Genomic DNA, 20,959 nt, shown 5'->3' on the forward strand with positions numbered 1-20,959 from the left:
GAAGTGCTTCCAACCCCCCTTCCCAGAGCGGGAATTGTGGCGTGGGGATATTAAATGACTTGCTGAAGGTCACACTGGTTCAGGGATGTTCTATGCTATCACCACTAGGCCATCCTTCCCCATTGCCACTGTTATCCAGCTGTCAGACAGGGTCTTTTCTGCATCAGCTTCCAGCCTCATGAAGAGATTTTCCTTTGGGACCTGCCACATTGACATCTCTTCAAATATTTGTGTGTGTGTGTGTGTGTGAGAGAGAGAGAGAGAGAGAGAGAGGGTATACACACATCCATGAGCGACCATGAAAGAGAGACAGCAAAGGGTCATGTGAGCCGCTTTCTTTAACCCCCCTCCTCCCTTCGGTATCCATTCCAGGTCAAAGATGCCAGCCACAGACAGTTTCACAATCAATACGCATAAATAGACTGGGGATTCAGCTTCCTAGCGAGAGATCTCTCTGCGCTCAGACAGCATTTGATTACAGTCAGAGACAGGCTGGCCTGGCACAGAGCCGCCTCCAAACTTGCTCAAAGTTTTGGCACGCCAGCTCAGGTCAGCTCCCAAGTCCAGCCGGGCCTGTCTCCAGTTCGAGTTGTTGAGAGCACGACAAGTTGCCGCAGGCACAGAGGATCTAGGTGTAGGGCTGGAAAAGAGGAAGCCCAAGTGAACGTAGAGTAATGGCCTGAGCTGCAAATGCAGCGGAAATCTGGGAGAACGTATCAATGATGGGAAATGCGGGAATCACAAGAAAAATACCTGCTGGTTCGCAGGGCGTGTCTTAAGAACATAAAATAAGAGCAGCCATACGGGTCAGACCAAAGGTCCACCTAGCCCAGTGTCCTGTCTTCCAACAGTGGCCAATGCCAGCTGCCCCAGAGGGAATGACCAGAACAGGTCATCAGCAAGTGATCCATCCCCTGTCGCCCACCCCCAGCTTCTGTATTGCCAACCCCAGACAAAGTATTCATATACTGTAGGTCAACAATACAAGGGTCAACGGCCAAGCTTTGAGAACAGGGCCTGTAGGTGCTATTATAAATACATCCAATAATACCCTGCCTGAGCAACGCTGCTACTTTCTCTCATTGGGAAAAATAACTTTTCTCGCTCCTTCGCCTGCTTTCTTCCTTTCGCATTCATTCAGTGTCCCCGCGCCATTTGTTACCTAAATGATTTCGACACCTCTGAACTATTTGTCTCCATGGCGACAGAGATAAATAATCGGGGGGCATCCCTTCCTCCACCCCCCCCCCCCGCTTCGTGGGATGTTAATGAAGTGTTTAATCATTCGTTTTCTGCAGGAATCAGAGAAACACTCAAGCGCAAAGAAAGGAGCCCAGTGAACAACTGCATTTGTTATTTGCCCCTGTGATGGGGAATTAATTGCCTTTTGATTAATGAGGCCCTTCAGAACAATGCCAGAGCTTGAGAAAGTAAAAGAGAGAAGGGAAATAATAAAGGTGTCAGCTCTAACCTTTAAGCCCTTTAAAATGGCCAGGGAGGGGTTAAAGTGACCAGAAGACACTGGAGTGCTGGGAGGGGAGGGTTACAAGACAGGTGGGCTCAAGGTAGGGTTACAGGAAAGGTGGGCTCAAGGTAGGGGCTGTCTTCACATGGCAGCAGGAAAGAGACAAACTCCAATCGGAGTTTATTCTAGGAGAGATTTAGTGCCCTTCGAATGGAGAAGGGGAAAAATGATTTAATTAAAAATGTATTTCCTTTTAATGCAACCATCAATATTTCTGTTGTTGTGGATTGTGAAAAGGGTCGGTGTTTGTGCATGTTTAAACAGCAGTCAACTCGCTCGCCTTGATCACCACCCCTTCCACCGCCTCCTGGAAACCTTACACGGGGGTGGCTCAAGGATTCAGCAACCGGAACAATGAATCTGCCAGACTGCATTGACCTGAGGGGGGGCACCACCAGGAAAAGCTAGCACCAGCTGCTTCAGAGAGAGGCGCAAATACCTCTGCAGCAGCTGGTTATAGGGTAGAACAGCCCCAGGGAGGATGGCCGAGTGGTTATGGAGCTGGCCTAGCACTGGGTTCAGTTTGGCTCTCTGTTGCAGGCTCCATGGGCAAGTCCTTTACTATTTAGTTCCCCCTCTGTAAAATGGGGCTAATAGCACAGGGGTGTTGTGAGGATAAATACACTGAAGATTGTGAAGCGCTGCAATGGGGGGTGCTCCGGCCGCACTCTCTGATGCCCAGGAACCTCTCAGACTCTCCCATGAGTGGCCCCTTCACGCTAGTTGTTTATATTCCCACCACCAGTTCTAACAGAGTCTTGTGCAGCCAAACATTTACAGTAGTTTCAGGCCCTTTCCTACAGCACCAGCAAGCTAGCTCCCTTGGGGGTCACATAGCCTCTCTGCCCTGTATGTCCTTCCTGTGTCTCCTTTTACAGCCCTTAGCTGATGGCTAATCACTTCGCCTGCCCCCAGCCGATCCGCTAACTACCAGCACATTCTCTCTTCTCCAGGCGAACTAATTGGCACCTAAGAGATCAGAGGGCCGGCTCACTCATTAGCCGCCAGCCCTCTGTGACCGATGCGCAGATACTATGGTCCTGGAGGCCATATAACTGCATTGATAGGTAGAGGGGGTGGTGTGTAACTCCAAAGACATCTCTCTCTCTCTCTCTCTCTCTCTCTCTCTCTCACACACACACACACACACACACACACACAAACCCCTCTCTCCCTTCTCCTCTGGCTCAGTGTGCAGGATCTCACAACTAAGCTGGTTCTCTCTTCAAGGAGTCACTGGACAGTGCAGGCTAGCAGAACCTACCTGAAAACACTAACTGCCTGGTGTAGACTGGACCAATCTAAATCTAAGCTATGGGGAAGGCTTTCCCTATCATGATGCAAAAAAGACCCAACCTCACAGGTAGATTGGTCATGGGAAATAACTTAGAAAAGGTTTGCTTTGGTTTCTGGATGAGTCTGCAGTGGTGATTAGATTTTAGTGAGGTTCAAAAATAAAGTAAAATAAAACAGAGTTTAAGACCAGAGGGGAACAATATGATCATCTAATCTGACCTCCGGTAGAACACAGATTGGAGAACATCCCTCAGTGATCTCTGCATCCAGCTGTCATTCCTAGCTGAGCTAAAACACACCATTCAAAAGACATTCGGTCTCAGTTTAAAGGCTCCAAGTGAGCAGGATGGAGAAGCCTGGAAAGTTGTTCTAATGGTTAATTAACCTCACTGTTAAAAATGTACACCTTACTTCCAGTCTCAGTTTGTCGAGCTTCAACTTCCAGCCATTGGATCTCATTCTGCCTTTGCTAGCGGGATTGAAGGGACATGTGCTATCCATAACCTGTTCTCTTTGTAGATACTTAGAGACCATGATGGCTTGCTTCAATCTGCTAAGTTTTTCCACACACAGGTCCCGGTTTAGGAAAGCATCCCTCTTCAGCAAAGCACTTAAGCCCATGATCAAGTGCCATTGAAATCACTGAACCCTGGCTTAAAGTTAATCATGTGCTTAAGTTCTTTGCTGAATCAGGGCCACTAAGAGCTACCAGATACTTTCTGCCTCCATGGTTTTTTACTTTTGATTAAGGGAAACAACAAAACAAGAAAGAACAAAAGTAAAGTCTCCAAGAGAAGCGTATGGGGTGTGTGTGTGTCCTTTGTAACATGCTGCATCAACTCTGCCTCACAAAATGGCAGCTGCCCTACATGCCCTTGTTTGTAGTTTACTGATGTCGCTCTTGGGCCCTAGTAAGTGCAAGGTTAATCTTGTCTGCTGGACTGCACACATTGGTTTGTTATTGCAGGGCCACTCTGAAAGTGGTATTTAAAGTAGGATTGGTTTTCTCATCCTGCCAAAATTTTATTTTTTTCCCATTCTACATCAAGATGAAGCTGACTCCTTTGTACCTTATTTTCTGAAAAAAAAAAAAAAAAACAGAACAAGTGAGACACACACACCCCATACAGCCTGGGGATTAGGGCAATCATCTGAGATGTTGGAGATCTGGGTTCAAATTCCTGCTCTGAGTCAGACAGAGGTTGAACCTGGGTCCCATGAGAGTGCCCTAACCACTGGGATATTGCCTATGTGGGGATGAATCTACTTCAATCTGGCCTGTTGGAGCTTTTCCATTTTACATGTCTATTTATTGGAGCAAGGACTCGAACCGGGGTCGTCTACAGTCCTGGGGAGTACTCTAACCACCAGGATGTTGGCTACTCTGGGCAGAATCTTGGGCTTTCTCTCTCTGGTTTTGACCTGAAATTCAGTCCTGGACCTGAGCCCATTTTCCGACAAAAGTTTAGTCAAAACTGATCCATTCCCCTGAAAAGTTTCAGTTTCGGGGATGTCAAATAAGCATTTTCCAATGAAAAAAACCTTTCATCAAAGAACTCCCAACCAGCTCTAATTCTAAAGAAGAGACTTTTTAACCGTTCCTCCAAGTAATGAACCCTAAAATCAGGAGTCATCCTATTTGCTCCACTTGCACCCAGTCTGGGGCAATAACAATCTGCTGACAATAAAGCAGACACGTCTGCGATGCGAAGTCTAAGCAAGGAGTGTCTGTTAAAGTTCCAATATCCCTTCTCATTTGTATTCCTTCCCGGCACCAAACACATCCCAGATACCCATTTGCCTTTCTTGTTGCTACACTGTGCTGATGGGTTTAAAGGATTTCTCCACAATAGCCCTTAAATCTTCATTCTGGTTGCTTGCTGAATGGCCGTATGGTTTAATGTATCTTCTCTTTCTGGGTTTATTGCTACAGCATTTTGTATTTGGCCATATCGAGCTGCATTTGGTGCTCTGGGCATTGTCGGGGGCTGGTGGGAATCATGAGAAGAAGTAAAGTGCAATTTGTAAAAAAAACAACAATGTTCATCAGAAAGAAATGTCCCCATTTTGTCCTGGAAATCAGGTTTGATGAAAATGGTCTGACCTGCTCTGTTACTGATTCTATCACCTAAAAGATCTCACTTTCCTGGAAGCCGAGTAGCATCATTCCTTATTTCCAGAGCTGGTTCAAAAGGTTTGTCCATGTTAGCATGCAAATGATAGTCACTTCAAATGTAGCCCTATTTTCTGTTTGCAAAGCCTTTAGGAGAACCTCATGTATGCATAAGGAGTCATTCTTCCAAATGCTTTGCTGAGTGGTTTGGAACAACAATTTCCAACTTCAGCTTTCTGCTGTGGAAGGATGTTTCCTGGGGTCTAAGGTGACCAGATGTCCAGATGTGAACCATTTGTGGGGCGGGGGGGAGTGTTCAGATGTTTTGGTTCAGCCCCCAACCTGAAAAATCTGTGATTTGCTCAGCTCTCTTTGGTAGCAAAGGGCTGTCTCCTCCATGCCGTCTCCTGGTGTGTTGTGGGGCTGTGGCCAAGGCTTAACTCACTCCCTGAGCACCTGCTGGGGGGAGCAGCAGTGGGTATGCAGTGTCTGTTTGTCCACGGTCTAAGTGGGCCATGCAGGAGCATAAGCCAGTGTCTTACAGCCCCTTATGCCCGGCATAGCTCTTCTGTTCCAGCTGTGATCTAGCCCATAGTACGTGAGCTCCAGCTCGAGTGACTGAACCCTCTTATCCCACATTTGACAAGGATAGGGAGGAATCCCCAGATTCTTCTCTGGGGTGGTGATGGGGCCTGTCATCTTGCCAATTCCCCAGCTATGGGGTGGGAGGGGCACTGTAGCACTGAGCTCTTGGGAGGATTCTGAGCTGCTGCACCGATCATAGGCAGCCATGGGGAGGCTGCCATAAGCGACAGCAGCCCTTACGCTGCTCTAACTTACACTTGGGTTGTTTTGGCTTGGACAGCAGCCCTGACTCTGGAAGGTGCAAAAGTGTATAAAATTACCCTTTGCCCCACTCCCCTTGCACTATGTTTTCTAAGATGCATGCCTGGGGGCATAATATAGAATTTGACTCACGGCCTTGTTTTTCCTCCCTGATTGGATGACTCTAGCAAATGTGTCTACTCCCATTCCTCTCTCTCCAGAATAAGTCCTGCTTAGCCTGGTTTCACTTCCTATGAAGCAAGTAGCCCTCTGCCTTCAGTAGCCACAAAACTAACTAGAACCAGCCAACACTTTGCAAGTTCAGTGCCTGTAGCTGGGATTGTATCTTGAATCCCACACTTGGAGTGAGTGGGAATATGGCTATATCCCATGTATGCCAATAACAGCATGTTCTGATACAGCAGTCCAATTTATGCATCAAATATAAAGGAGTAAAACCACCCCCTATTATTAATGTGAAGCAATATTTCATTTGAACTCTCCTATTTCAAGTAGAAAATTTTGTGAAAACAAAAGAGAACCTTCCCAATACTGTAACAATAAGCAGCAAATTCCATGAATGGCAGCCAGTCTCTGTGCATATGTTTACAGCAGGTTTGCTAAAAGATAGAGTTGTCATTTGGACCCGGAGGATATTTTCTCTTTTCCTTTTTCTTGTTCTTTCTTTCTTTAATTATAAAATGGATTCCACTTGTTGCCAAATCCAGACAGTTGCAATGCATCCTGGAATCCTTGTCAGCCCAACCATCTTCTCAAGGAAGAGCACATTGCTGGAGCTCTGGCTTACAAATGAGGCAAAACCCACAATTTGCCAGTTTCTGGAAACAGTGTAAAATGATTAACAGGCCTGAAAAATAGACCCTGGCTCTCACTGGAAGGATCATAGAATCATACAATATCAGGGTTGGAAGGGACCTCAGGAGGTCATCTAGTCCAACCCCCTGCTCAAAGCAGGACCAATCCCCAATTAAATCATCCCAGCCAGGGCTTTGTCAAGCCTGACCTTAAAAACTTCTAAGGAAGGAGATTCTACCACCTCCCTAGGTAACACATTCCAGTGTTTCACCACCCTCTTGGTGAAAAAGTTTTTCCTAATATCCAACCTAAACCTCCCCCACTGCAACTTGAGACCATTACTCCTTGTCCTGTCCTCTTCTACCACTGAGAACAGTCTAGAGCCATCCTCTCTGGAACCACCTCTCAGGTAGTTGAAAGTAGCTAGCAAATCCCCCCTCATTCTTCTCTTCTGCAGACTAAACAATCCCAGTTCCCTCAGCCTCTCCTCATAAGTCACGTGTTCCAGACCCCTAATCATTTTTGTTGCCCTTCGCTGGACTCTCTCCAATTTATCCACATCCTTCTTGTAGTGTGGGGCCCAAAACTGGACACAGTACTCCAGATGAGGCCTCACCAATGTCGAATAGAGGGGAACGATCACGTCCCTCAGTCTGCTCGCTATGCCCCTACTTATACAGCCCAAAATGCCATTGGCCTTCTTGGCAACAAGGGCACACTGCTGACTCATATCCAGCTCGTCCACTGGTGCCCCAATCAGTTGCTTTCATTGGTCACAGAGCAGGATCTATACACTGAACAAAATTACTAGAACTGGCTGGAAATTTTCTGCTTTTAGTAAATTTATACGAAAAGAAATAGTTTTAAAAGGTCAAAAGCTAAATGAACTGTTTGCAAATTATCAAAATGAAGCATTGTCATTGAGCCATTCCTCATGTTTTATTTATTTATTTTTGGATTATCAGAGTGCAAAAATTTTCAAGAGCTTGACTTTTTGCCCTGATTTGGGATGGGAACATTTCTCAAAAATTCTCATGGGATGGGAAAACTGTTTCCCACCCAACTCGAAAAATTAAGTCTCAGGGTAAGCAGGGGAAACTCTACTGCATTTGCCCTCTTGCATTTTGGAATTAACATTGCACCCAGCTCTGGTGAGACTTTTTGCACTGTGAGATCACAGCATTGGCAGAATACAGGTAATGCACCAATCATATCTCACTAAATTTCACATACATAGTGATGATCGATACAGCGTAATAAGCAGCAGACTGAGCCAGCAACGTGAAGGAAAATGGGACAGGCAGGAGAAAAAATTTCAATTGTCTAAGAAACAGAGGATAGAAAATGGAGTAAGAATGATCTTTTAGAAAAACCTGAATAAGGAGGTAGGAGATGTCATGTCTCTGCTCAGCTCTGGCCAGCCTTTCCAGACCATGTTTCAGCACCTAAATAAGTGGCTTGATTTACAATAGTGCATCTCCAACTGAACTCAATGGAGTCATTCAAGTGATTGCATGACAGGGATGCAAGATTGGGTCATAAGTATAAACGGGTGGGAATGAATGGTCCTAGATGAGCTTAGTGGAGGATGTTCAGACTACTGAACTGTTTCTTTAAGTGCAGCAAATTTATAATCTATGGACCAAGGCTCATTCGCTGATCCTGCAAGAGTCACAGCAGGTCATGAGATTTTACCACTTCCAGGAGTAAGATCTTAGCTGCCTCCCATAACAGCTGTTGGTGCCCGTGAGAGAAGAATTGTGGCTGTCCCCATGACAAATGACCCCCCCAAAAAAGGTCAATTATTTTTCCACTGAAAGTGTAGGGAGAAAATGGGAAAAAAACAACCAACAATTTTTCAAAGAAAAAGCAAAAAATGTTTCATTTTTTGAAAACTGTTTTCACTAAAGATGATTGGATTTTGGTAACAATCTTCCATTTTCTAAAATTAGCGGCCAGACCTTTTTGCTGATAATGGAAACTTTTTACTGAATTTGTTTTTGGTTTTTCATTGAGGGGGGGGAAAGGAAAATTTTGTCCAGAATCAAAGTTTTCTCCCCAAAATACAGTTTGGGTCAAAACGCCATTTGTCATCGGAAAAAGATTTCAGTGACGAAAGTTTAGCCAGTTGCACCCAAGAGGCAAAGAGCTGCTGAGGGAGGAGGATCTTAGGAGATGCTGCCACAAGGTGTGTGTTCATGGGAGAAGCATGATACTGTTTAGATGGGATGGGCAGTGAGATGAGGAGAGCAGAGACAGCAGGAGGAAAGGAACAAAGGGGAAACAATTTTTGATCCAGATCCTCTGCAAATGCAAACTGAAGTCAATGAAACTATGCAGAGTTACATTAGCTCTGGATCTGGTGTAACACCAGTTGAGTTCATTTGTTCTTAAAGATGCAATGCTATATTGATCAATAGAGGAGATGGCCAGGAGAGGTTCTTCGTCTCAAGGAGTGGACCATGGGATGAAAAAGTGTGAGAAGTCCCAACTTGTCACTGTCCTTTTGAGCTGTTTTTGCGGATGGGGAGATAACTTGAAAAGTCCATGGGATCTGCAGGTGCTTGATCCTTGTAAAACTCATACTCGTACAGTTCATGGCAATAAAATGTATATCGTTCCTTCCCAAAGCAGCCATTTGAGCGAAATATATGTGTTATGGTAATACCACGTGCAGGATATTAATTATACAGCTGGTTGGACATTGGGACACTTTTTGAGCAAAGATTTTCACAAAACTGTTGTCTCTGTTTTCATCACTTTCAAACTTTTGAGAAGAGATTTTTGTTGAAATCTCTAATTTTGTAATTTTTTCACCAGCTCCGTAGCTGGTCCAAAAACAGAATGAATTTTTTTGGTGAACATTTTATCCTTGTTTTTGTTTCTTTGCCCCCAAATTTGAAATTTCAGCGACAGATGTAGCTGAAATTCAATTTCAAAATATTCCAACTAGCCCTAGTATCTATCTATCTATCTATCTATCTATCTATCTATCTATCTATGGCATGCAGAAGTAAAGGAGTAATGACATTACAGTAGTGAGTAAGAAATACATATTACTGAGATAAGTAGGTGCATAATATTGGTATCCTGGAGGTAGCAGAATTGTACATGCATTGCATAAACTACAGTGTAACTACTGCCAAGTTCATTTCTGTATCCATTGTAACAGCAAGGGAACTAATATATGCGTTTGGTGGAAGTACTTGAATCAAAACATATAGCTGCAGAGTAATTATAGTGGAGCTACTGATCCCTTATAATGTTTGCAAAGTGAAATTTATTTTGCAACTCTTTTCAAACACAGAAATATAGTGGGAGAGTCGTGTAAAATGCCAGACTCCACTGGCTTCACCCATTCCTAATCATCAGACTCTTCGACTGCATCATTATATCTAAGGGCTTAGCTACACGGTGTGGCAAGGAGCACCGCAGGGGGCTACATTCTAATGTGCACCGACATGCTGCATATTAACTGGCCCGTGTAGGCCCTGCTGACGTGATTTCAAAGTTCCCTAGTGAGCGTTAATGAAGTGCTGTGCTCACTGACTCGCAGCGTAGACTAACCCGGAGCGTATCATCTCAGGCAGACACAAAAGACAGCCTGTCCATCGGGGAGGGAGCAGTTCTGACCCCACTGACCGGACAAGAGACCATTTCAACCACAGACCCTAGAGGATAGCGGCCAGATCCTCAGCTGGTAGAAATGTGTGGAGCTTCCTTAAAATTAATGGAGCCACGCCAGGTTACACCAGCTGACAGTATCAGCAGAGCCATGTCCTTAGTGCCATTTCCCAACTGGGAACCACAATAAGGCCTATATTTTCAGAAGAGTCTTGGTTACAGGGCTCTGAGCCAGTCTGGTCCCAGTTGTGGGTTCTGAGCCCTTCTGAGAGTTCTGCAAGCTGTACCATATGACCAAGGGCTGACGGGACACTGGGTGCCCATGTGCCTTAGCAGCCTAAATCCCCCTGCAATTCAAGGGCTTCTTCTAAGCTCCTTAGGTGCTTTTGGACTTTTACCCACAATCTCGCTCAGCTAGCAAAGGAGACTGCAACCACAACACGCATGGGTGGAAGCTGGGACCTGGTGTGACAGCTGCCATCCCGGCCAACGCCAGGAATTTGGCCTCCCCAGCCAAAAAAATGATTCTCTGCAGCTTAAGCTAAAGAGTCAACTTTTGCCAAGGGGAGCTGCAGCAGCCTTACTGCCTTGGACCCAGGAGGGGACATGTGATGTGACACGCACCGACCAGTGGGTGACACTCGTCGTCCGGGCCCAGCATGAGGGCCCGAGTTACGGGCACTGGTGAACAAGGTGGTTTTCTCTCAGCCCCTTGCTCCAGCCTTTTCGTTTGTCCAGTCAAGCTGGGATTCGCTTTCTTATCCTTACATGCACCCTCCTAACACCCATGGTCTTAAATTCATACAGGATTGATTGGAGGGATTGCCGGTCATTCACGTCTACAGTCCCCGTCCATTTCTCCAGCACAGCTCGGCTCTGCAAAGTTTCACGGCTTGCAGGGAATAAGGCCTGTCTGGTTGCTATGGCTACCAGGAGCTTTATTACTTAGAGGCAGAAGGAAAACACACTGAAAGGCATTTCAGGAAAACTTCTCCTGCCTCTGGAAGTCCGTCGGATGAGCCCATGTTTTCAGTCCGAATTCTCCTTGGACCCAGCCCTCTGCGCCGTCTCTCAGTCAGAGCGCAAATTACTTATTAATTGGCTTTCCTGTGCCACTCATCACCATAGTTCTTGAGCATCTCACATGCACCTTCACACCCTCCTGGCCATGCTATTAGATAGCGGGCGGCACTGAGATGCAGAGACATTAAGGCTGGGATGTTCAAAGGAGCCTCTGGGAGTTAGGCACCTGTCATAACCATACTGCTAAGGGTAGCCTAGAATTCCTCCTTACCTGTAAGGGGTTAAGAAGCCCAAATAACCTGGTTGGCACCTGACCAAAAGGACCAATGGGGAAAGAAGATACTTTCAAACCTTGGGTGGGGGAAGGCTTTGTTTCGTGTGTTCTCTTGGGAAGCAGAGAAGCATCAAGTCAGAAAACTCCTTCTCCTATAAACCATCCTAAAAGTCTCTCATATTACAAAAATTGTAAGTAAAAGCCAGGCAAGGCATGTTAGATTATCTTTTGTTCTGCTTGTGATTTTTTTCCTTTGCTGGAGGGAGGTTTATTCCTGTTTTTTGTAACTTTGAAACTAAGCCTAGAGGAAGTTCTGCTGTGTTTTTGAATCTTTTGTTACTCTGTAAAGTTATTTTCCATCCTGATTTTACAGAGGTGATTTTTACCTTTTTTTTAAATAAAATCCTTCTTTTAAGAATCTGACTGATTTCTCTATTGTCCTAAGACCAGGGATTTGGGTCTGTGATCACTTTGTAACCAATTGATTAGGATATTATTCTCAAGCCTCCCCAGGAAAGGGGGTGTAAGGGCTTGCGGGGATATTTTGGGGGAATAGGAACTCCAAGTGGTCCTTTCCCTGATTCTTTGTTAAATCACTTGGTGGTGACATCGTACCGTCCAAGGGCAAATAATTTGTGCCTTGGGGAAGTTTTAACCTAAGCTGGTAGAAATAAGCTTAGGGGGTCTTTCATGCGGGTCCCCACATCTGTACCCTAGAGTTCAGAATGGGAAGGGAACCCTGACAGCACCCAAGCCCCATTGTGGAGTCACAAGGACAGTCAGTGGGAGGCTGGGAACAGAACTAAATTTTAATGACTAGACCATCTTTCCAAAGTGTGAGGTATCGCAGGCCTCAAACCCAGGGGTCCCCAGCAGTGCTCAGACAGTGGCCACCACGCGGCAGCTCACCTGAGTCCCCGGAGAAGGGGGCTAGTGAAGCTCTAGCTCACAGAGAGCCCTGCCCATAAAGCTACTGACTGGAAGAGACGTCCAGCCCCACCGATTGGCTGGGACACACTACTTAAGCCAGAAAGAGGCGCAGAAAGTTGTCTGAGGCAGTAGGTGTAACCTAGGCTGGCTGCTACTATGGACCCTGCCTACTTGCCTGACAACTGGTTCCTAACTCCTAGCCTATTCCTGGTTCCTGCCCTCCTCATCCCAGACCCGCGTCTGCTCCTGCTTTCCTGCCCCACTCCAGATCCCTGCTCCTACACTGACCTCTGACTGGACTCCTGGCTCTGATTCTAGACTCCTGACTCTAACCATTAGGTATGACTGTCCATGCCCTGGTTCCTACACACAGGGAGAGTGAGGGCATAATTTCCTTATAATCACCCTATTATATGGTGAGTGAGATCTCCATTGACTTCAGCTGGGGTTGGGAATACTTGGCATCTAAAAATCTGACCCGTCGAGTGTCAAGTTGGGCACTCAAAATCAGTGGCCACTTTTGAAACAGTTAGTCCTAGTACTTCCCATAAGGTATTGGTTCTCTTTCTAATAGCAACTGTCCCTGATGCTAAAGAGGGAAGGCAAGAATCTTCATAATGCACTAGATGAACTGTGCAATTCTGAACACGGAAACATTTCCTCCTGACCAAAGCAGGAATCGACTTGTGCCATGAAGCATGAGATTTCTTTACCTTTATCATTATGGTGTCAGTGAGTGGAACAAGATGTGGGTGGAGGGAAAGGCTATTCAGGTTTTGTAAAACACAGCTCCCTCAGCTATTTGTTTCCAGGCTTCTATTGTTGGCTCCGTCATGGCTGGGTGACCTTGAGCAAGTCTCATCGCAGCTTTGGGCCTCAGTTTCCTCATCTGTAAAATAGGGATAATGACACTGACTTCCTTCATAAAATGCTTTGAGCTCTACTGAGAAAAGCACTAGTTAAGAGCTATTGCGGCACCTGAAAATTGTGAAATAAAAAATCCAGACACCACAGGAGTAAACTTTTAATCAGCAGCCAAGCTCTGGAAATGGCTCAAGCACAGAATGAATAACTAAATCAATAGATAATCGGTGGAGGGAAATGTGTGAGATGGCCGTGCTGTGTTGAGATAACTGTGGCTTGTCCCTCTGCTTTGCCAACTCTGTAGTGCAGATTTATTAGTTTTAATTAACGGGGAAGCATAACAAAAAATAAAGCTGGGAATAAATCCAAATTCAAACTCATGGAAACTCTGCTCCTTCCTCAAGATGAAGAGCAAAAGGAGGGAAATGACCAGAATAATAATTAGAGAGATTTGGGTGCCAAGAAAACCATTTTTCCTCCCAGACTGCACATCTGCTTTTAGCATCCAAAGGGATTTATACTAGCTGGTCAGGGAGTCCTGCTGGGTTTTAATTATTTTGCATGAAGTTTCTGGGTGGTTAAAAGTTTTATCCATTGAAACTTGATTTTTGATGGAAAACTGTGTTTTCGATTAAACAAGAATTTTCATGAAGGGTGTCTGCAGTCCAGGAAAATTTTGGTTCTTCATCGAAAAATCAAATGCCCTCAAACGGATTTTTTTTTTGTTTTCAGCTGAAAACCACGATATTTTCATTCGGCACTGCTACTGCAGTGCTTCATGGGAGTTGTAGTTCTCCTCTGTGGGCCAGGCTCCCTAGCTGGACTACATCTCCCAGCGGTATTGCAGCCATGAGACTGCCACAATGCAGTACATCCCCTCACCACTACAGTGCATCATGGGAGACAAGAGGACATGCTATGGAGAGACTGGGAGCATGGGGCAGCTGAATTATAATTCCCACGAGGCACCACATTGCAGAATAAAAATATTTCAATATTCTTGATTTTTTGCTAAAACCTTGACATTTTCAGGGTGCAGGAGAGAAATTTTCCAGCCATCTCTAATGAAGTTAGGGAAGGGCAAATGGTGGATCAGTCCTTTCAATACAGTCAGCAGACATGCTTTTCATTGCATAGATTCCTCCCAAGAGAGCAACCTCAAAGGATCTCGATGATCAGTTTGGGAAACAACAGCCCAAGGTCAAGGTTTCGGGAATTGATAGGGCCTGTATCCCTATTAGTGTCACAGACAGCAGGTGAAGACCAAGGCCTTTCCACCTTGGGGATGCTGAGACATTGCCACAGGTAGAATCATAGAAATGTCGGGCTGGAAGAGAACTCAAGAAGTCATCAAGTCCAGCCCCCTGCGCTGAGGCAGACCCAAGTAAACCCGGATCATCCCAGACTGGTGTTTGTCTAACTTCTTAAGAGCCTGCAATGATGGGGATTCCACAACCTCCCTTGGAAGCCTATTCCAGAACTTAACGATCCTTATAAAGTTTTTCCTAATATTGAACATAAATCTTCCATGCTGTAGATTAAGTCCATTACTTCTTATCCTACCTCCAGTGGACATGGAAAACAACTTATCTTTGTCCTCTTTAAAACAGGCCTTAACATATTTGAAAACTGTTATCAGGGCCCCCCTCAGTCTGCTTTTCTCAAGACTAAACATGCCCAGTTTTTTAAACCTTCCCTTATAGGTCAGGTTTTCTAAAGCTTTGGTCGTTTTTGTTGCTTACCTCTGCACTCTCTCCAATTTGTCCACATCTTTGTGATACCCAGTGTGACACCCAGAACTGGATGCAGTGCTCCAGCTGAGATCTCATGAGTGCTGAGAAGAGAGGGACAATTCCCTCCTGTGTCTTACGTATGACACTCCTGTTAATACACTCCAGAATGATATTTGCCTTTTCTGCAACTGTGTCACATTGTTGACTCCTATTCAATTTGTGACCCACTATCACCCCCAGATCCTTTTTAGCAGTACTACCACATAGCCAGTTATTTCCTACTTTGCTTTTCCTCAGGGTAGTACTTTGTGCTTGTCTTTACTGAATTTCATCTTCTTGCTTTCAGACCAATTCTCCAATTTGTCAAGGTCATTTTGAATTCTAATCCTGTCTTCCAAAGTGCTTGCAACCCCTCCCAGTTTGGTGTCATCTACAAATTTTATAAGCATACCCTCCACTCCATTATCCGAGTCATTAATGAAAACATTGAATAGTACTGGACCCAGGACTCACTCCTGTGGGACCCCACTAGTTACACCCTCTCGGTTTGACAGCAAACCAGTGAAAACTATTCTTTGAATACAGTCTTTCAACTAGTTGTTCACCCACCTTATAGTAATTTAATCTAGACCACAGTTCTCTATTTTGCTTATGAGAATGTATTGTGGGACATTGTCAAAAGGCTTACTAAAACCAAGACATATCATGTCTACTGCTTCTCCTTACCCACTGGGCCAGTAACCCGGTCACAGAAGGAAATTAGGTTGGTTTGGCATAATTTGTTTTTTATAAATCCATGCTGGGTACTCCTTATAACCCTATTATCCTCTTGGTGCTTACAAATTGTTTAATAATTTGGTCCAGTATCTTTCCAGGTATCAAAGATAGGCTTCAATTCCCCAGGTCCTCTTTGTTCCCCTTTCTAAAGATAGTTACTGTGTTTGTCCTTTTTCAGTCCTCTGAGAGCTCCCCCGTCTTCCATGAGCTCTCGAAGATAATTGCTAACAGTTCCAAGATTGCTTCAGTTAGTTCCTTAAGTACCCTAGGATGAATTTCATCCGGCCCTGATGACTTGAATACATCTCACTTATCTAAATATTCTTTAACCTGTCCTTTCTCTATTTTGGATGGACTTGGTCCAAAAAGTTAATGAATAATTCTCTGCAGCAAGTAAGTGCTTTTGGCCTGACTGCAAATGGAAAGTGTCTGAAATCCCCTGAGAAAGCCTGTTTTCCAGCCCTCATTTGTAAATGTGAGAGTTTTAGAGATTTTCAGAGAACAACAAGATAAGAGTCTGGACTTTGGGTTCCTTATCTCAACCTGAGTCTCCAAACATTGTCAGGTTCCCCCAGCACTAACTAGGAGGAAGGCTCCCAGGCTTCACTGTTGCAGTTTCTATAATGGCATTATATGGAGAACTGAGTGAATAATGGATTTTTCAGTTCAGGTGTGAACTGAAACATCCGGGGGGGAAATCCAATTCAATTCCAACCCAAACCAGTTTTTTCTTCAAATTGAAAAACTCAAAAAAAAAAAAAATGTCATTTCAAATCAGCTTGAAACATTTCAGTTGACTTGAAACTGTTTTTTTTCCTTCTGTTTGACCTGGCAAGTTTGGGCTTTTTTTACCCTTTTCTTTTGTTTGCTTAAAATTGGCCAAATTTGAAAATGAAATGAAATGAAAAAAAAACCCAACATTAAATATTTGGAAATGGTTGAAATGAAACATTTTGAAAAAAAAAGAGAGGGTTTTTTGGGTCCAGACTATTTGTCCAATTTGACCGAAATTTGCTCGTAATTTCAGAGGCCTGAAAAATATGTTTTTCAATGAAATTTCTACTTGCAGAAAAGAGAATCACTTAGCTCTAATTACATGTTCCTGAGTGCAGCCTTATGGTGTGAGGTCATAGCTATATGCAGGTTTTATACTGGTTTAATTTAGGGTTGTGATTTTTCTACCAAAAAAGTTAAGTCAGTACAACCTATAATATGGGTGCAATTATATTGGTATAAGGATGCCTTATGTTGATATAGTTTATTCTCCTTCCTTTACAGGACTGGCTGTAGGATAAGTCACCTTTATACGGATAAAATGCATCCATACTAGTGGTGATTGTATCTCTTTAACTATATTGGGATGGCTGCTCAGAACCTGGTTTTGGTTCAGACCAACATTGAGTTAGAGGACAGCCACAAAGTACGGATTTGGATCCATAAATGGATTTGAACTTCTTCAAGGGGAGAGACGTTCATATCCTGGTTTTGTTCCAAACCAGTATGGAGACAGAGGACATCCGTAAAGTATAGATTTGGCTCTGGATTTGAATGTCTGCTAAATTCAAGGGGCTTTGGCCCCGAGGTTGTTCTTTAATCCTGTCTCGACCCTTTACAGATGTTCATTAAATGAGTTTCATAGAACACACAATGCTTCTCTCCAGGAACAGCAGTAAGTACATTTTATCTTTAACTTCAGCAACTTCAACAAGTCCCCGGGGGAACAGCACAAGAAAGTTTTATTAAAAATAAAAAACCCTCATGGACAGAACCAACAATTTGTCTTCTGGATATAACAGGAGCTGCCAGAGTCACTGAAGACACTTCAGAAAGATGCTTGGGGCAGAGCAGGGTGCAAATTAATGGTTCTAATAAAGATAAAAGCAATCCAGCATTGGGACAGATTTACAGGAGCCATAGTGTCACTTTCACATGAAACCCATCTTGGGGCCCAAATGCTAGGATAAAGGGAAATGTTGAGAGTCAGCAAAGGAGCGTAGTGAAACTATGAAACTGGGGATAGGTGGGGGCTGCAGAGCATGCAAGTAAATAAGAACCAACCTTTGCCCAAAATTCAGAGTAAATCCTGACCCTCTGTTTAGATTTGAAAATGGTTAGCTTGTCCTTTCCTCATTTCCATGAACACTCTGGGTTCACCAGCACTGGACATGGAAGCTCCAAAATATCCCAAGAAATGCCATCATCTTGGTAGCTCCAGTGAATTGGTTAGCAAGGTATAGTGGACATTCCAGAAGAAAGCATGCATGCCATGCATCCGACGAAGTGGGTATTCACCCACGAAAGCTTATGCTCCAATACGTCTGTTAGTCTATAACAGGACTCTTTGCCGCTTTTACAGATCCAGACTAACACGGCTACCCTTCTGATACCAGAAGAAAGCAGTTACTCCTCCCATTTTCAACCTGATTTTGTAGATGCAAAAGGTTCAGAGAAAATTCCAGAGGCAGTTGGATTACAGGAACCAGTTCTCCAGACTAGAGTCAAGCACAAGCTGCAACATTTGGATCCAGCTTTGGAGAACACCATTGGAGGTCCTTTGGTTTGGACATGCCCATTATAAAGATAAAGAGCTGCCAAAGTCAAGTCTTGGAGCTGATGTCAAATGTTCAGGAGTGGCTGGAGTAGGGCAAGTCAAAAATTTCCTTCAAAACTGGGGTTTTTTTGACAGAAAACTGCATTTTCAACCAAACAAATATTTTCATGAAAAGTGTCTGATTGCCATAACAAAATTCAATCTTTCATTAAAAAATGAATGCTAGAGAACCAAAAATTTTCAGCTTTTGGCTGAAAACCAAAATATTTCTGGCAAAAACTGAAATATTTTGATTCAAAATAGCATTTCAGTGCCATATCAGAATTGTTGTTTGTGTTCTTTATATTCCCATTCTTGTCTATGGGCCAGGCTGTCTGTCTAGACGACATATCCTGTGATGTACCATGTCATCACTCCTATGATGTTCTTTCTCTCCTCGCCAAGAGGGGCAGAGTGGTGCATCATGGGATCTGTAGTCTGGTCAGAGAGCCCTGAGGAGAAGGGCAGAATAGAGCATCCACCTACAAATCCACTGAGGCACCAGAGTTTCATTTTGAATAAATATATTTCAGATTTTGGCCAAAATATTTGAATTTTGATATTTTGCCAAAAAGTCAATATTTTTAATGAAAATTTCCTGAACAGTTGTCGTTCAGACTGTAGAGATTGGTTCAGATCCATCTGTGCTCTGAACTCTCCAAAGAAATTCAAGAAAACAATTAGAGCCTATGGAGTCTTATATATTTTAAGTCCTGGAATCCTTCTGAGGTGCACAGCAGCAGGGGCGGCTCTACCAATTTTGCCGCCCCAAGCAGTCGCCGCCGAATTGCCACCGCCGCAACAGTGGTGGAGCTGCTGCCGAATTGCCGCCGAGGGACACGGGACGCCGCCCCATTCTGAATGCCGCCCCAAGCACCTGCTTGGAAAGCTGGGGCCTGGAGCCGGCCCCGTCACAATGTTTTTTTTGACAGAAAATGCCATTTTCGCTGAAATTGAGATGTTTTGAAAAAAAAAATTAAATGGAGGCATTTCCAATCATGTTTAAATGCCCAAATTTAACAGGTTTGGAATGGAATGTTTTAAGTTTTCATTTCAAAAGATTCTTTTATATTTAAAAAAAAAAGTCAGAAAGCTTAAGAGGGTCAAAATTGCATCAAAATTTTTTGATTTGGTCAAAACTAAATGTTTCAATTGACCAGAAATAAAATATTTCCAAAGTTTGGTTTGCTGGAATTTTTTTTTCATTTGCATTCTGTTTTGGATTTTTGTGTGTGGAAATTTTGGCATTTCCTATGAAAATCCAGTTCCCGCCGTGCTCTTGTCACTAGTCCCCTGCACAGAGGATCCTGTCTCAGGACTCTCTCTGTTACGTTACAAACAGCTCTGGAGGAATTACTCTATTAATTAAAATACATACATATTTTATATGTACAGTCGCATTCTTTTGCACTGCTGTCTAAGGTACTTGTATGGCACCAATTAACCACGTCTGATTGTTTAACAGATCCCACGTGAGATAGGAAAATACTACTGCTCCCATTTTCTAGATGGTGGACTGAAGCACAGAGAGGCCACGTGTCTTGCCCAAGGTCACACTGGACGTCTATGGCAGATCAAAGACTCGAACCCAGATCCCATCAGTCCTAAACACGGGCTAGCTGTCCTCTGCCCAGTGAGGAGTAGCAAAATAAGTATGAACCTGGGAGTGAGCCACCAGCATTCTACCCTAGCCTCTTTCACTAGTGCGGGGTCCCTCAAAGATCAGGACATTGCAGTAGTTCAATCTTTACGTGCATGAGGAAGTCAACGGGGATCCAGGACAGCCAAACATGCAGGTGACGCTGGCTAGCCAGGGGGTGTGTCCAGAATTAGCACATGCCCTCAGCAGTGTACCCGCTGGTAGCCCTACCGCCAGCTAAAGCTGCAAACCTTGTGGGACTGATTCCAGAAAACCGGAGACAACCTGCTCTTCTGAGAGATGGGTTCTTAGGTCTCAAGACTGGAAGGGACCAGTATGATCATCCAGTCTGACCTCCTGCAGAACACAGGCCGGAGAACGTCAACCAGGGATTCCTGCATTGAGCCCCATAACTTCCAGTTGAACCAGAGCCCGGCTAATGGCAAGACACCACTCCACATACACACACACACTTGCCTTATGGCAGAAAAGGCTGGTAGGAGAAATAATCTACACCTGTCTGTGCCCGCACTAGTGAATCTGACTTGTGACGTGCTATGTAACGAGTACATTTCATTATTTCCCATCCCGCCACACCCACATTTTCATTAGCATTGTTGCTCTCTCCTAGGGTGACCAGACAGCAAATGTGAAAAATCGGGATGGGGGGACAGGGGTAATAGGAGCCTATATAAGAAAAAGACCCAAAAATCGGGACTGTCCCTATAAAATCGGGACATCTGGTCACCCTACTCTCTCCTTTCTAACCAGCCACCCTTCTCTGGTTATTCCTGCACCAATCTAGTGTCTGTGGCAAATGCTGACTTTTGATGAGTGAATTGATCAGCTAAGAAAGAACCACCAAGAAGGCTGCTGGGCTGTGTCATGTAGTCAAGAATTGACTCCCCATCTCCGCTATACAGTAGCAGG

This window comes from Natator depressus, chromosome 17 (assembly GCF_965152275.1).
Source record: "Natator depressus isolate rNatDep1 chromosome 17, rNatDep2.hap1, whole genome shotgun sequence".
Classification (NCBI taxonomy): Eukaryota; Metazoa; Chordata; order Testudines; family Cheloniidae; genus Natator; species Natator depressus.